At 43.9% G+C, this 17,084-nt stretch overlaps 1 long non-coding RNA gene across 1 annotated transcript; it reads left to right on the top strand.

Annotated features, from left to right (window-relative positions):
* Nucleotides 1-891: 891 nt before the first annotated feature.
* On the top strand, nt 892-11,716 carry LOC101907386 (uncharacterized). The gene is made up of 3 exons (XR_003030023.2): nt 892-1,065; nt 2,083-2,148; nt 6,994-11,716. It is a non-coding gene; the product is annotated as an uncharacterized lncRNA (long non-coding RNA).
* The last annotated feature ends 5,368 nt before the right edge of the window (nt 11,717-17,084 follow it).

The following is a 17,084-nucleotide window of genomic DNA, read 5'->3' as shown; positions in this document are numbered from 1 at the left end:
AACACTTTGAGAAATTCTATTTCAAGTCAACCAGGAGTCCAGATCAGAGAAAATTACTGAGTAACTAGAACAAATATGTCAAGTGTAATTATCAAACAGGGGCAAGAGGGAGGAAACTGCATGTTGAAACTGCGCATTGAATGGAAGTATTGCTAAGTTCTCTCAGCTCATGGCACTACATGAGATTTATTTAGCGTCAAACATCAATTATCCAGAAAGGCATATAATGAAAAGCAAAATTGTCCTCCGTTTCTCCCTGCTGGTAACAGGGAGCCATTTTAAACTAGTAAGGCTCCTAGATTACCTCCTAGTAGGGCTGTTTGTTAATTTCCCAGAATATTTTCCCAAGAATACTGGAGTGGGTTGCCATTTTCTTCTCCAGGGAATCTTCCTCACCCAGGGATTGAACCCTCCTCTCCTGCATTGCAGGTGGTCTCCTGCTTTATAGGCAAATTCTTTACTGCTGAGCCACCAGGAAGGCCCAACAGTTACTTTACCTGTAACCATCTTCCTCTCTTCTTTACTTATAGCATCCACATAGTGTTTGCCTATCAGTACACCCAGCTCCCCAGGTAGCAGCTAGTGGTAAAGAATCTGCCTGCTAATGGAGGAGACGCAAGAGACTCAGGTTCAATCCCTGGGTGGGGAAGATCCCCTGGAGAAGGCAATGACAACCCACTCCAGTATTCTTGCCTGAGAAATCCCGTGGACAGAGGAGCCTCGTGGGCTACATAGAGTCCCAAAGAATGGGACACGACTGAGTGCAACCCCCACCCCGCCCTCCGCCGCGCGCGCGCATGCGCACACGCTTACACACACACACACACACACACACACACACACACACACACACACATCCAGCTTAGAAGAAAATACTACATTTCCCAGACACCCTTGCAGAAAGGAATGGTCACATGATGGCAATCTGCCCAATGAGATGCGAGTGTTGGTTTCAGGGCAGGGCTTCAGGGGAATCTCTGGGCCCCAGATCTAAGACTGCAGGACAGAAGACCTTCAGCCTTGGGGAGGCCTCCTCTCAACTTGTGAGCAGGCTGCGTGAACTGGGTGGGTTTCTCTCCCTTCTCGTGTGGGCTCGTGTGGATAGCTCAGGCAGCCCCTGGGTACTGGTCTCCCAGCTTCTTACATTAGCATTAGATTTTCTCCTTGGAGCGAGTTTCCCTTTGCTGTGTGTCTCAGGAGGGTCCTTGAGTTAATTTCTGTGACTGACTTTGACCAAACCCTTTTACTAGTTGGACTTTAACGAATCCCAGCTCTGAGGTTCAGGGGCTGAGCGTCTAAGTCGGCAGAGACTTGGACCCCAAGGCTGCTGCTACTGCTGCTAAGTCGCTTCAGTCGTGTCCAACTCTGTGCAACCCCATAGACGGCAGCCCACCAGGCCCCCCGCCCCGCCCCTCCCCGTCTCTGGGATTCTCCAGGCACGAACACTGGAGTGGGTTTCCATTTCCTTCTCCAATGCATCAAAGTGAAAAGGGAAAGTCAAGTCGCTCAGTCGTGTCCGACTCTTAGCGACCCCATGGACTGCAGCCTACCAGGCTCCTCCATCCATGGGATTTTCCAGGCAAGAGTACTGGAGTGGGGTGCCATCGCCTTCTCCGGGACCCCAAGGCAGATTTACCCAAAGACGAAGGGGCGTGAGATTTAAAAAGAAGTGATGTGTGCGTCCAGGGTCCTGGCTGTTCTCAGATAACGAACTCTGAGAGAGAGAGAAGAGGATAGAATAGGCCGTGCGAATACATTTTAGCAACATGCAAATCCCACCTCACACTCTGTAGTATGCAGGCTTTCTCCAAGGATGCAGCTCTGCTACTCATGCACCAGGGAGAAGCAACCATGTGCTTGCAAGTGACAGAACAAATTATTTTCACATATATATGACATCTAATGAAAAGTAGCTCAGATTTCTCAGCTTCATTTGTAAACTGCTTTTTGGTATAGCACAGCATCTTTCTTTTTCCTTCCTTCATCCTCCCGCTTAGCTGTCAAAGACCGTGGAGGTCACTGACATCTTACAAAGATCGTTCTCACTGTAAATTCTCTTCCTGTGATGTGTCTCATCCTCAGAGCAGAGATTGCCTTCCTGGAAGAAGCCACAGTGTTTTCTGAGGAGCTCAAGTTCACAATCCACAGGTGAGTTGTTGTGCATCATTATTTATATTCAAGTGCTTCCTTGGTGGCTCAATGGTAAAGAATCTGCCTGCCAATGCAAGAGATGACCCAGAGATGCAATCCATCCCTGGGTTAAGAAGATCCCCCAGAGGAGGAAATGGTAACCCATTCCAGTATTCTTGCCTGGGAAATCCCATGGACAGAGGAACCTAGTGGGCTACAGTCCATGGGGTTGCAAAGAGTCAGACGTGACTGAGCAACTAAACAACAGCAACAACAATTTATATTCAAAGCTTATTGGCTGCTGATTGTACGTACCACCCTTCATTATGGGCTACTATTTTTCTTTTGGAAGAAAGTTGTATTTCTGAGCTGAATGTCAGTTTTAAATCTTTTAAAGCAAATGCATAAGTTTAATTTTAGTTGAAAGTCAGAAGCCCACGTGAGGTATATAATTTGCCTGAGCTGACCTAAAGAACAGATTTTTCTCTATGTTGTAGAAATAGATTAGGAAGACCAAGCATCGTGGGCAAATTGTCCTGCTTTTCTAATATGTCAGACTGTGTCATTGGATTAGAACTCCTGTCCAAATGAGGATACCAGCTCCTGTCCAGAAGGTTCAGTTTTCTTCTCTCATGAATGCTGGTAGGAATATAAAATGGTGCAGCCAATCTGGAAAATAGTTGGGCACTTTGAAATTCAAGCACACATTTACCATGCAAGCCAGTAATGGCACTCCTGGGCATTTATTTGTCCCAGGTAGATGAACACTTGTATCCACACTAAAACCTGTTCATGAATGTTGATAGCAGCTTTATTCGTAATAACCCCAATCTGGAAACAATCCACATGTTCTTTAACAAGTTCATAGTTAACATGTAGAGCATCCATAGGAATGGACTGTTATACAATAACTTGAATTGATCTCAAGTGTTTTCTGTTGAGTGAATGCCCTCCTCCGACCCCCACAAAAGACCATATGTCCTGTGTTTCCATGCATTTAACAGTTCTTGAAATGACAGATTTGTAGAGCTGGAGAGGAGACTATTGGTCATCAAGAATTCATGGTGCTGGTGAATCGCCGGATTCCGGATGATCATGAGTGTCACCCTTGAAGCTCTCTCTGGGCCTCCCACAGAGCCAGCATTGTTGGCACTGCCTGGTTGGGAGATTATCACCCAGAAGCTTCTCTCTGGTGCACACCGTGGTCTCCGGCTCTCTTTCCAAAACTCTTCACTTAGTTCTCTCCTGGGTTCCTAGTCAGAGTAGTGACAAGTGTGAAAGCGATCTTAGGAAATATGGGGCCAAATAGAGCTTCATTTCTCATTCAGTACATGGACAGCGGTTGTAACACCCACTGATGGAAAGAAGACCGATGCTACTGCACTGAATTTTGAGATTAAACAGAGGGAGGATAGCTTGTCCAGGCATGAGGCATTTATCAATACACGTCCCTGTGGCTTCATAACGTGCTTCTCAATTCTGATATAGCATTTTGTGGTCAGCTGGCTCTGTGACAAAAGGAGGATCTGCCAGCTGATGTTTATGACTTTCCATAGAAGCTTTCAGATGAAATTTGTCTTACGTTTTGCTTGAGGAATGAAGGGCCAGAAGTCTAAACCTCCTAGAATTCCCAGAGGGATGTACCATGTGATTCAAGAGAGAGAGGACACAGTCTTAAATTTCTTGTAAATCAGTCTTTAGGAGATGTCATAAACCTATCCATAATCAAAGCTTATTTAAGATTTATGTCACATTTACTTGTCTTTTCTGTATTTGACATGCAAGGAGAATTTAAAGGTTTACTTTGAAGGTTCAGTCTGAATGTTTTAGTCTGAAGTCTGGCTGGCTGTGTGTCTGCTCAGTTTAAATGGAAAATATTCTTGTCCTATACCAGGAGTTTTAAGGATGCCTAGCCCTACACTACTACTCAGCTTCCCCTGCTGTTAACATCCCACTACCATTCCTTTTTTTTTTAAGATTTATTTATTGTTGCACTGGATCTTCACTGCTGTGTGCAGGCCTTCTCCAGTTGTGATGAGCAGGGGCTACTCTCTGGTTGCAGTGCTCAGGTTTCTTGTTGCAGTGGAATCTCTTGTTGCAAGTGGAACGCAGGCTCTAGGCACATGGGCTTCAGTTGTTGCGGCTTATGGGCTCAGTAGTTGTGGTGCACAGGCTTAGTTTCCTCATGGCATGTGGGATCTTCCCAGACCAGGGATCAAACCCATGTCCCTCGCATTGGCAGGTGGATTCTTTACCACTGAGCCACTAGAGAAGCCCCCTTCCCGATTCTTTTTTTATAGCTGTATAATGCTTCATTTATAGATGTGCCACTACCAGCTATTCAATCCTTCCCCTATATTAGGAGTTCTTTTTATTTCCAATATTTTGTAGCTACAAACCATGCTATAAGGAGTAAACTTGTGTGCATGGATTTTGTGTATATTTGGAGGAATATCTTCAGGGTGGCTTCCTAGAAGTGGAATTTCTGGGTCAAAATATAAGTGCATGTGAAGTTTTCTTAAGTATTACCAATTTCCCTCCAGAAGGATGGTGCCAACTGGGACTCTCGCCATCCACACACGAGAATGCCCGTTTCCTTGCAGCCTTGCCAACAGAATGTGTTGGCATGCTTTTTAATTTTTGCCAGTCTGTTAGGTGAGAAATTGTATCTTGATGTTGTTTTAAACTTTGTCTAATTATAAGTTCGTCTGAACCCTTTTTCATATGTTTGTGAGCCATTTTTCTATCTTGTGAATTTTCTGCTCACATGTTAGTTACATCACTGTTTCAGTCTGAATTTCAGAACTGCCCATTTCAAGGGGCATTTAATTTCTTCTTCCAAAACATGTAATTGGTGGAACTTCCCTGGTGGTCCAGTGACCAAGACCATGGGCTGTCAATGCAGTGTGTGTTTGATCCCTAGTCAGGGAATGCCCACATACCGCAGCTAAGAGTTTGCATGCTCCAACTAAAGATCTGGAGCAGCCAAATAAATAAATATTAAAAACCACCACTGCCACCAACAAAAAAACCCCATTAATTGGTTTCAGGTTAAATATCAGTACCTGAATCTGACAGTGTCCTGAGAAGCCTTCAGCACTGGCCATAACATGTGGTTTGGAGGCAGTGTGGTGCTGGTGGGGGCTGGGCAATGTTGCATTGAGACTGGATTGGTCTTGTTACCAAGAAAGTTTGAAAGAGATCCTGGGGAAGTTCATTCCTGACTTCTAATCATAGTTCTTCCTCCCATCACAGAGGGACCCTTCAGATCTGAGGAATCTCACAGGACAGTGGGGCAGAGAGGTTAGGAGTGAGTGAGGACCAAATTCTGGCTACAAAGATGTGAATGCCAATCACCCCTAAACTACCTGTGTAGCTTTGGGCTTGCACATGTCCTCTCAGTGGTCAATACATATTTATTGAGTGAACAGTTGAATTTAGTAGTGTAAGCCTCTGACCCAAAAATAAAGCATGTGGGATTGTCAACACCAGAATGAATGGGTGACACAGCAAATAAAACTGTCAGAAGTGTGGGACCTTTAGAGTGTTTGTCTGATCTGGGAAAGGTTTCTTCCTCCTGTCTGTCCTTAGAGCTGAGTTATCATTTCAGATATACTGATGTGCTTTGTCTGTGTTTCTTTTCTTCTTTTTTAAGAATTTTTTTTTTTTGGATGGTGACCATTTTAAAAGTCTTTATTGAATTTGTTACAGTATTGCTTCTTTTTTTTTTAATGTTTTGGTTTTTTTGCCCTGATGCCTGTGGGATCTTAGCTCCCCAATCAGGGGTTGAAACCACACCCCCCACTTTGGAAGGCGAAGTCTTACCCCCTGGACCATCAGGGAGGTCTCCATATGTTTCCACATGGCAGCCATCCACCATTCTGATGGTCTTGTTTTCTTGCTGTATCAAGGATGGGCCATCTTCTTAACCAGGATATGCACTCCATGTATTATCAGTGACTTACCATTTGTCCTTAAGTCAGCTCCCTTGAAAAAAACATATAAATTCATCTGAAAAGGAAACTTGACATTCAGCACCATAAACAAAAAACTGGCTTGTGATAAAGAAGAGATAATCATAAATATAAATACCACATATGCAAAGAAAGAATGTTGGATTCCACCTAGGTACCATTACTTACAAAAGGGCCTGGGCTGGAGGCCCGCTGTCTCTCTATTTCAAAGGAGAAGAGCTGCTATTAGAGAAGGGTTAGACTTTCTCCTTGATGTCTCAGTACAGAGGGTTGAAGGAGAACATGAAGGAGATAGCTGTCACACTTGGTGACTCGGTGTTATTTAAGATCTGGTCTGTGCATCACCAGAACTATATCTAGAACCAGGAGCAACGGCTGCCCTTGGACCAACTGGCCCCCAACTTCTTCACCATCAGAAATTAGGATAAATGAGGCTTAGATGTACCCAAGTCAGACCCCTGATGGTCAGCCCCAGTGGTCCAAGATACCTGATTCAGACTCAAGGGATCTGTTAATCGCTGACTCCTTTGGGGGTTGTCCACCTAGCTGTGTAGTTCCTAGAGATGGTTAGAGTGCAATTTTCATTTTATGAATATTTTTCTGACCATCTCTTATGTACAAATTCTGGTTAATTTCCCCCCTCCCTTCTCTTAACTCTTTTCTTCTTTCCTTCCCTTCCTCCCTTTTGTTTACTGTCTCTCTACTCTCTCTCTCTTTATTTTTTCTCTGATAAATAATCCTGGCCCTCATGAAACTCACAGATTCTTTAGAGGTAGAGAGAGGGCAAATGTGTAAATTAACAAATAGTCTTCCCTTGGCAAAAATGTGGTTTTTGAAGAAATGAATCCAAAAATAGATATGATAGCAGAATTTAACATTCTATTTCCAGAGTTATAGAATGAGATGAAGCAGTACTAATGAGCTTCCATAGAAGGCATCAGAATATTCTTACTGAACCAAAGAAGACTTGTCTGTCAGCATAAGTCAGCAGAGGACCTCCATGGCAGCTGCAATCAGATGGAAACTCTGAACTGGGAGTTCTCTGATCCTCCAAGCTCCTGTCCAAGCCCCTGAGGAAGTGATATGGACAGCAAGTGACCTGAGAAGGAGAAGAGAGAGGACAGTGCAGTCCATGTGGAAAACCAGAGGAGCTTTCCTGGAGGAGGAGGCTTGGGGTGATAAGCGAGGCTTGGCTTGATGAATATAAGCTGGTGAAGGTCCATTTCTCTTCTTAAGGCATTAGTAAGACGGGATTAGAAATTCCAATTCCTGGAATTTTAATTTTGCCTATTTCAGCATCTCGAAAATTCCTAAAAACTTTTCATCCTTGTGGGGTTCCGGGCTGGATGGTTTCTGAGAACAGGATACCAGGAGCCTGGGCTCACAGGAGACATATTGGGCTCCCTTCTCTGGGGTGCTTTCTTTTGATGTTATGGTTAATTATACACAAGCCTGGGCTTCCTTGGTGGCTCAACCAGTAAAAAATCTGCCTGCAGTGCAGGAGACCTGGGTTCAATCCCTGGGTTGGGAAGATCCCCTGGAGGAGGAAATGGCAACCTACTCTAGTACTCTTGCCTGGACAATTCCACAGACAGAGGAGCCTAGCAGGCTATAGTCCATGGGATCCCAAAGAGTTGGACATGACTGAGCGAGTAACTTTCACTTTCATACACAAGCCTGTGCCTGGGATGTCTCCAAGGCAGAACGGCCCATCTGCAGCAGTGCCCTCAGAGGAGAAGGGGTTCAGTACACTGTCTATTTTTAATGTTCCCGACCTACCAAACATGTTGCAGCTCATTGATGAACACATCTCATGCAGCCCCTGCTGTTCTCTTTACAGAGATACATGTAGTGACTCCTGAGTCTCCCAAAGCTTGACCAGCCCTGTCCTCTAGGCAAAACAGTATTTTCTCTGTAAATCTCCATTAGTCATTTGTTCCTGCCGTAACACCTGAACACAGCACACGCTCACTGCCTCACAGTTCTGCAGGTCAGAAGTCCAACTTGAGACTTCCCTCGTGGTCCAGTGGTTAAGAATCCGCCTTCCACTGCAAGGGACACAGGTTCCATCCCTGGTCGGGGAACTAAGATCCCATATGCTACGGAGCAACTAAGCCCGCTTGCCACAACTACTGAGTCCACACGCCACAGTGAAAGATCCCGCGTGACGCAACAAAAATGTGTGCTGCAACTGAGACCCGACACAGCCAGATAAATAAATAAGTATTTTTTTAAAGTATTATATAAAAAAAAAGAGGTCTAATCTGAGTCTCATTCAGGTGTTAACAGCACTGCTTTCCTTCCGGAGTAAAGCTTTTGCTCATTTGGGTTGTTTCTTGTGGGCTGTGGTCTCTGTTTCCTGGCTGTCTGTTCACTGTCCTCAGCTTCCAAAGGATGCTCTCATGATATACATCAGAGTCCCTTTCCTCCATCTTCAAAGCCGATCATGGTGAGTTGGGTTCCTCCCATGCTTCCAGTCTCTCCCGCCTCTTCACCTGCTACTGTGTCTCTCTACCTGACTCTTTTGCCTTCCTCTTCTACTTTTAATCATCCATGAAATTATATCATGCCCTTGGGGATAACTGAGAATAAATCTCCCTGTTTTGAGGTCTCTAACATCAATTCCATCTACAGGATCTGGCATTAGGATATAACATTCACAGGTTTCAGGGGTTAATTGATGGGCATCTTTTGGGGGACACTGTCTACCACAAAAGTGAATCAAAATGCTAAAATGTCATGGATGGTCATGGAGTCCACCTTCTGTTGTGAGTGAGCTTCCGCCTTCCTGATCTCTCCCATATATACTGGGAGCCTGGTGCTAAGAGAACAGGTGTATTTCTGGTGGCTGAAACAGTAAAGAATCTGCCTGCAATGCTGGAGACCCAGGTTCGGTCCCTGGGTCAGGAAGATCCCCTGGAGAAGGGAATGGCAAGCAACTCCAGTATTCTTGCCTGGAGAATCCCTTGGACAGAGGAGCCTGGTGGGCTACAGTCCATGGGGTTGCAAAGAGTTGGAATATGATTGAGCAACTAACACTAATACTCCCATAGGTCATAGAAAGAGCCCAGCTCGGCCCAGCAAGACTGGCGCCCTCCCTCCTCTTGAGTGCCTTCCCACTTGGGCCTGAGTCAGGGCAGTGCAGCCTCCTGGTTAGGACCACCTGGGAAGGAATCCTAGTGCTATACTCTCCAGGTCTGTGACTCTGAACAAGCCACATCACTCCTCTGCCTCAGTTTCTCTTCTGCAGTGTGGGGAGCCTGGAGGGCTTTCTCTGTTTAAGGCTCAGTTCTAGGCCATGTGGATATCGCACTAACCAAGGCCGACCAGGTATTTACACTGCAGCGGGAAGGTCAGCCTCTAAACAAAACTGTAGAGAAATCTACGGGCTAATTTCAAATGGTAGAAAGTGATTTGAAGAGTAAGCCCCATTATTAAGTGATAGCCATTAGCAGGGAGGAGAATGTATCCAGAAAGCATCCTCTAGGAAGGACAGCTCTGTTAAGAGATGAAGTATGACTTCCCTCGTGGTCCAGTGGTTAAGCATCCGTCTGCCAGTGCCAGGGTTTGATCCCAGGTCGGTGGAGATTTCACATGCCTTGGGGCAACTGAACCCCTTTTGCCACAACTCCTGAGCCCAAGCCCTAGAGCCTGGGCTCCTAAATAAGAGAAGCCACTGCAATGCGAATCCCGCTCACTGCAACAGCGAGTAGCCTGGGTGCCCAACAACCAAGGCCCAGTGCAGGCAAAAATAATAAATAAATAAATAAAATTTAAAAGAGGAAAGGGATGAAGCAGAGGCCTGAACAGTAGGAAGATGCCAGCTACGGAGAGGTCCAGGGAAAGGATTACAGATGAAGCCACGAAGCCCTAAGTGTCAAGGCCCTGTGGCAGGGGCATTTCCTGGGAGATCCCTGGGTGGGGATGGAGATGAGAGAGGCTCAGAGCACAGAAGGAGCAAATCTACCCCCTCCACCTCCCGCTCATGAGATGAAGTAGAAAAAAAACCAAATATTGAATTTGGATCTTGTTTTCTGTTTCAGGGGCTTCCCTGATAGCTCAGTTGGTAAAGAATCCACCTGCAATGCAGGAAACCCCGGTTCGATTCCTGGGTCAGGAAGATCCACTGGAGGAGGGATAGGCTCCAGTATTCTTGGGCTTCCCTTGGGACTCAGCTACTAAAGAATCTGCCCGCAATGTGGGAGACCTGGGTTCGATCCCTGGGTTGGGAAGATCCCCTGGAGAAAGGAAAGGCTACTCACTCCAGTATTCTGGCCTGTATAGTCCATGGGGATGCAGAGTCCAACATGACTGAGTGACTTTCACTTTCACTTTTCTGTTTCACGATTGCTGAAAGAAACTCACCTCCGGGTAGAGGCAGAAGTGAGGCTCTGAATTCCAGAGTCGGAGATAAAGACAGAGCTTCTTCCTGAGGACCTCTAAAGGATTTCTGTTTTCTATGTGGATTTTCAGGAAACTCTCTTTTGCTTGCCTGAGAGTTTTTTACTTAAAAAAACTACAGCGAAAGCCTGTTGTCTGCTTAGTCGACGTGCTACACTTTTGCATTTAGTTCGTGTGTAGGTAGCTGGATTTATTTGTTTCTCCCCCTTTTGGTAGTTTCTTGGTTGCTTAGCAATGTTTTGTGCAGTGAACATGCTAAAAAAAATTCAAAGGGACTGCGCTACTCAGGCATATAAGGCACATATTGTGATTTTAATCCTGATTAGAAGGGTATTGTTTGGTGACAATTGGGTTTCTTCTATAAATGGAATATAACTTTATCTCTGTTAATTTCATTAAAAAGCCCCTCTGCTTCTGTTGTGTTCTGTTTAGTGTGGTAGCCCCACTGACTGTTATTCAGTGTCATTTAGACAGAGGACTGCAAAGACCACTTAATGAGCAAAAAGAAGATGGGGTATTACATACTGTTATAATTTAAATCCCTAATTATGAAATTAGATATTTTAATTATATTTTAATTATGCTAATTGGCACCGGTTTTTGAGCCATACAGTCTAAATCCACAAAGCTTTGAAAATAATTGTTCACACTCCCTTCTTCCTTCCCTTTATATTTTATTCAAAACACTAGAACTTATCACTTAAATTTGTGTCATCCTTTGATTATGTGCTCCTTGCAGACAGTTGCTGACTGGTTGCTTCTCCATCCCTGGCTCAAGACTGGCAGCTTGTTAGAGCTCATTAAATATTTGCTGAATTGAATTAAATTTGAAATACCATATTAAAAATCTTGCATGAGCCTCCAGGGTCCTTAGCAGTGATTTTGTTCTCAATGTAGCAATGTGCTTGCATTTCAGGCTTAATAAAAACATTGGAGCTTTCTCTCTAAATGGAAATCAAAACTTTTATGGCGTACTTGTACTCTGTGGGGTTTGGCTGAAGATTTTTTTCCCACTTGCCCTTGGGGTTGGGATGTCGGGATCAATCTTGGGAGCTGTTTCTCTGGAGGAAAGAAATTTTAAGGAGTCAGCAGAGTGATCATTTTGAATTGCTTGGGATCTGACTTAATTTTTTAAATAATTTTATTTATTTATTTTGGGCTGTACTGGATTTCATTGCTGCTCTGGCTTTTCTCTAGTTGCGGTGAGCCAGGGCTACTCTCTGTGCGTGGACTTCTCATTGCAGTGGTTTCTCTTGTTGAGGTGCACAGGCTCTAGAGCGCACAGACTTCCATAGATGCGGCACACAGTCTCAGGAGTTGTGGCTCCCAGGCTCTGCAGCACAGACTCAGTGGTTCTGGCGCACGGGCTTAGTTGCTCGATGGCATGGGGGATCTTTCCGGACCAGGGCTCAAACTTGTGTCTCCTGCCTTAGCAGGCAGATTCTTTACCACTGGGCCACCAGGAAAGCCCCCTGACTGCATTTTTTGAATAGTAGAAATTGTGAATGTCGGAAATTTTGCTCAGGTGTCAAATTGAGAAACCAATGTTTTCTCGCTAATTTGAGAAGGATTTGATTGCAAATAGATGAGTAGTGGCAGAACATGAAGAAAATTCAAACCCAGATCCTTCTCCAAACACTGTTAGCCTTCCTCACTTGGTCTTGTAACACCCCATCCCCTTGCTCCTGTGTTCCAGCCACGAGGGCCTTCTGTGGGTTTTGTAGATCACCAAGCTGGTCCCTATTTCAAGACATTTTGCTTTTCTTCTCTTGGTCTAGAATGTTATTTTCTTCTGTCTGCACAACTACTTTCTCCTCATCAGTGAGTTTAATCATCTCTTCCTAAAGAGTTTTCCAAGGAAATCCCACCCCAGTCATTCTCATTACCCAGCTTTATTTTCTTCATAGCATTCATCATTCCCTGAAATAATTCTATTTTTTATTTATTTAGTATCAGTGGCCCTCTCTAGAATGTCGGCTTCATCCAGACAGAGAGGATGCCTGAATTACTTGAGTTTTCCCCAGGGCTAAGAACATTGCGTGACCTGTAAATATTTGGCAAATATTTTGTGGGATTTTTCTTCAGCTTCTGGATCTACAGTCAACTCATATGCTGTGGTACCTGATAATAGGAAGGAATAAAATATGATTTGATAAAGCTTATTAAGTTCAAGTTTCTCCAAGTCAGAGTCCCCTGGTCTTGTCCTATCTCTGAATTTTTTCATAATCATTTCCCACTGGTTTGAAGATTTAGGGAGGGCAGATTTTAGTTGTGAGATGGATCAATTTGTTGGTGCCTCTGCCTGGCAGAGGGATGATGCACAGGATCCTGGTCTAGACTTTGAATTTTCTTGTTAGGGAGTTCCCGTTAGGATGGATGTGGAAGAAAGTGTTAGCAAGAAAAAAAAAGGACCCTCTCACTTCCTGAAATTCATCTCTCTGCAATATCTTTTTCCTTAAAATCTGGAACACCTGGATCTCTCCCTCCGTTTGGGAAGATGAAGAGAATTAATATGTGAACCACAGACATATTTCAGCCAAACCATCAGGAAGGCACTTGAGGGGTGGAGGCTAGTCTGTAATTATCTCCTGTGACTGTATAACCTGTATTCTGCTTTCACTTACCAGCAGTTACATCTTGGATGTAACACAGTTTCTTCAAGCCTTGGTTTCTACACTTTCCTATACCAAGGTTTGGTGGAACCAGTTTAGAGGCATTAAAAACAGGCCATTTGCTTCTTCTGGCAAAGTTGCCACAGGATTGAATGAAACATACAAGGCAGAAAGTGTTAAGTGAACCTGAACTAAGCAGAGCCTCCTAGGAAAGGCTTTCCCACATCATGGGCATGAGACCACTGACAACTGGCCTTTTATACCCAGAGGATACTGCTAATCAATGGAATGATGTGGATCTAAGGCAGTGGTTCTCCAAACTAGTGGTTTCCAGTGGAGAGAGGGAACGAGGGAGCAAGATTGGGGTAGGGGATGAAGACCTACAAAATATTGTATGTAAAATAAACTACTAGGATATATTGTATAATACAGGGAATATAGCCAATATTTTATAATAACTATAAATGGAGAATAATCTTTAAAATTGTGAATGGTTTTTCCAGTAGTCACGTATGGATGTGAGAGTTGGACTATAAAGAAAGCTGAGCGCCAAAGAATTGGTACTTTTGAACTGTGGTGTTGGAGAAGACTCTTGAGAGTTCCTTGGACAGGAAGGAGATCAAACCAGTCAATCCTAAAGGAAATCAGTCCTGAATATTCATTGGAAGGACTGATGCTGAAGCGCCAATACTTTGGCCACCTGATGCGAAGAACTGACTCATTGGAAGAGACTCTGATGCTGGGAAAGATTGAAAGAAGGTGGAGAAGGGGACAACATAGGATGAGATGGTTGGATGGCATCACCAACTCAACGGACATGAGTTTGAGCAAGCTTTGGAAGTTGGTGATGGACAGGGAAGCCTGGCCTGCTACAGTCCATGGGATCACAATGAGTAGGCCACAACCGAGAGACTGAACTGCACTGAACTAAACCTATGGCTCAGAGGTTAAAGCATCTGCCCACAATGCGGGAGACTGGGGTTTGATCCCTGGGTCAGGAAGATCCCCTGGAGAAGGAAATGGCAACCCACTCCAGTATGCTTGTCTGGAGAATCCCATGGACGGAGGAGCCTGGTGGGCTACAGTCTATGGGGTCACAAAGAGTTGGACATGACTGAGCGACTTCACTTCACTTCACTTCAATAGGAGCTTCAGGGACTCTTGGAGTCCATAAGATTCTTTCATCATCATTGTCAGTAGCAGCAGCAAAAATGTTATTTGCTTTTTCCGTTTTGTTCTTTCCTGTGTGTACTGTGGAATTTTCCAGAAGTTGTATGATATTGCAACAGATTGAATGCAGAAACTGATATGAGAATCCAGCTATCTTCTGTTAAGCCAGACGTGAGATTGGCAAAAATACAAAACTATACCACTCTTATCACCTTGTTTGTTTTGAAAAGTAGTCATTTTTAATTATATGAACACAAGGATTTATTGGGCTTTCCTAGTGACTCAGAGAGTAAAGAATCTGCCTGCAATGAGGGAGACCCAGGTTTAGTCCCTGGTTCAGGAAGATCCCCTGGAGAAAGGAATGGCAACCCACTCCAGTATTCTTGCTTAGAGAATCCCAAGGACAGAGGAGCCTGGTGGGCTACAGTCCATGGGGTTGCAAAGAGTTGAATAAGACTGAGCAACTAACACACACACACACACACACACACACACACACACACACACACACACGGGTTGATTGCTACTTTTTAAATTGAGTTAATAAATTTTTTTAATTTCTCAAAAAAATCTGAAATAACTTTTGAAACTTGAATTCCACTGAGGCACAAGGAATTTCAGCAGTATTTGAACTGGGCTTGTATGGTATGCACCTCAGTTCAGCTCACCTTCAGGAAGGCTGTTTTTCCTATCTGGAAATAGAAGGCAGCTGGTCTTAAAGGTGATGGGGACTTGGCAGTGCTTGTCATTCATCAGTTCTGTGAGTCTGTGAGATTGCCAGGGTTCATCCTGAAATTGGGAGACAGGAGGGAAGATTATCTCATGAAGGAAGATTCTGGGCTTTTCATCCAGGGCTTCTTAATGCAGCTTCTACTGTAGAGTCCTCCCCACTTTCCCCTCCTCTATCCCTTTAAAAAAAAGTATCTATTTCTTTTTATTTATTTCTGGCTACACTGGGTCATCATTGCTGCATGCGGGCTTTCTCTAGTTGCAGAAAGCAGGGGCTACTCCCTGTTGTGGTTTGCAGCTTCTCATTGTGGTGCCTTCTGTTGTTGCGGAACATGGGCTCTAGGGCTCACGGGCTCTGCAGTTGTGGTGCATGGGCTTACTTGCTCTGTGGCATATGGGATCTTTCCAGACCAGGGATCAAACCTATGTCGCCTACATTGGCAGGTGGATTCTTAACCACTGGACTACCAGAGAAGTATCTCCACCCACCTCCCATCCCTTTTTTCTGGCCTAGACTTACACCTGTTGGCCAGTATTTTGATGTTTTCATTGGTCAACTTGCACCCTTTTGGACTCCTAGCTAGTAAGGTACCAAGATGAAAGGGAAAAGCACATTTGTGGCTTGATGAAAATTGATACTGGGTGGATATTTCTAGTGCTTCTTACAGCATAAATTCAATAACTTAATTTTGGCAATTTCCTGTTGTGGTGGCGGGCGGGGGAAGTGGGGGGTGGGAAGCCATGAAGAGTCAGATTCTATTTTGCAGCAGGGCTAGATTGCAGGGCTAAAATCCATAGACTCAGATATAGCATTTCTATCACTGAGAATGTTAATAAACCCCTAAGAGGATTTGCTGACCACGAGATCCACAGACCAAGGGGTAACAGCAGTTGTACACCATTTGTATGTAAATTTCACATATAATGCATATTGTGTCAGAAATTTTATTGCAATTAGAGTACAAAGCACTATAATGTTTGAGCTCAGATCCAAAGAAAAAGGACAGCCTACGTGTATATGTGCACAAGAAAAACCCAGCTCATTCTTGTTTTCTGTAAGAAACTCAATCTCAAATCTCTGATCACAGTGGTTGAGCTTGGTTAAAAATACAACTGTCACTCACAGGCTGAGGAATGAACTTTAAATGGAGAGAAAACATCTAAGCCTTGCCTTATTAAGAGTTCTTAGAATGCAGCGCCAATGTGTACTTTATCAGTGATGCCCCCAATGACTGTAAAAAGTGCTGTATGTGACTGAAGGACAGATATTTTGGGAGTTAATTACAGCTAGTCATAGAATAGGAAACATTGTTCTTTGCTTTTTTTTTATTCTATAAAAAGTGGACTGACATGAGGAAATCAAAAGATCTAGATTCAAGAATGTGGGTGTCATTTAGTTATATAATTAATTAGTTCCTAAATTAGTTGCATAATTAGTGTCACATGAGGAAGGAGCCAATAGTGGCTGCCTCCTCTTTTTAAGAAGTTTAGATCACACTCCAAACTACATCATTAGTAGGATTTCCTTGCCTTGGCTGAACTATTTTTTTAGTAATGTTGAAAGATTACACTTCATAGTACTGTGATGGAAGAAGAGAATGTGATAGACTGGTTTTTAGATACTGTCACCAGCATCTAAATCAAAGCACCTCCACTGTGACTGTGGGTTTTAATCTTCTCTTCCTCCCCCTTCTCCAAGTTGCCAGATTGAGAATTGCCTTAGAATCAGTTTCAGTGCTACTGGATATAAGAGATATCTGATATTCTTTTTAATTTTAGATGATAAAATCTCAGAGTGTCCAGATAATCTTAAACCCAGTACACACTGCTGATGTCTATTCGAAATGCTTTCACTCCAAGTAGAGAAAACTCAAGTGGCTTGACCTACTTGAGATCATGTTTGATTTTGCCCTCTTAGCAAGATGTCTGGATCTAGGCAACTTCTGGTGTCAGTGTTCCAAAATATTAGGCTTGCAATCTACCTGATGGGCTCTGACTTTCCCTCATGGTCACAGAATGGTTGCTGAAATTCCTAGCATCACAGCCATATTTAAGGCAAAAAGTTATA

The sequence above is a fragment of the Bos taurus genome, chromosome 17 (genome assembly GCF_002263795.3).
Source record: "Bos taurus isolate L1 Dominette 01449 registration number 42190680 breed Hereford chromosome 17, ARS-UCD2.0, whole genome shotgun sequence".
Taxonomy (NCBI): Eukaryota; Metazoa; Chordata; class Mammalia; order Artiodactyla; family Bovidae; genus Bos; species Bos taurus.
The sequence above is the reverse complement of the archived record's forward strand: the minus strand, read 5'-3'. Positions and strand labels throughout refer to the sequence as shown.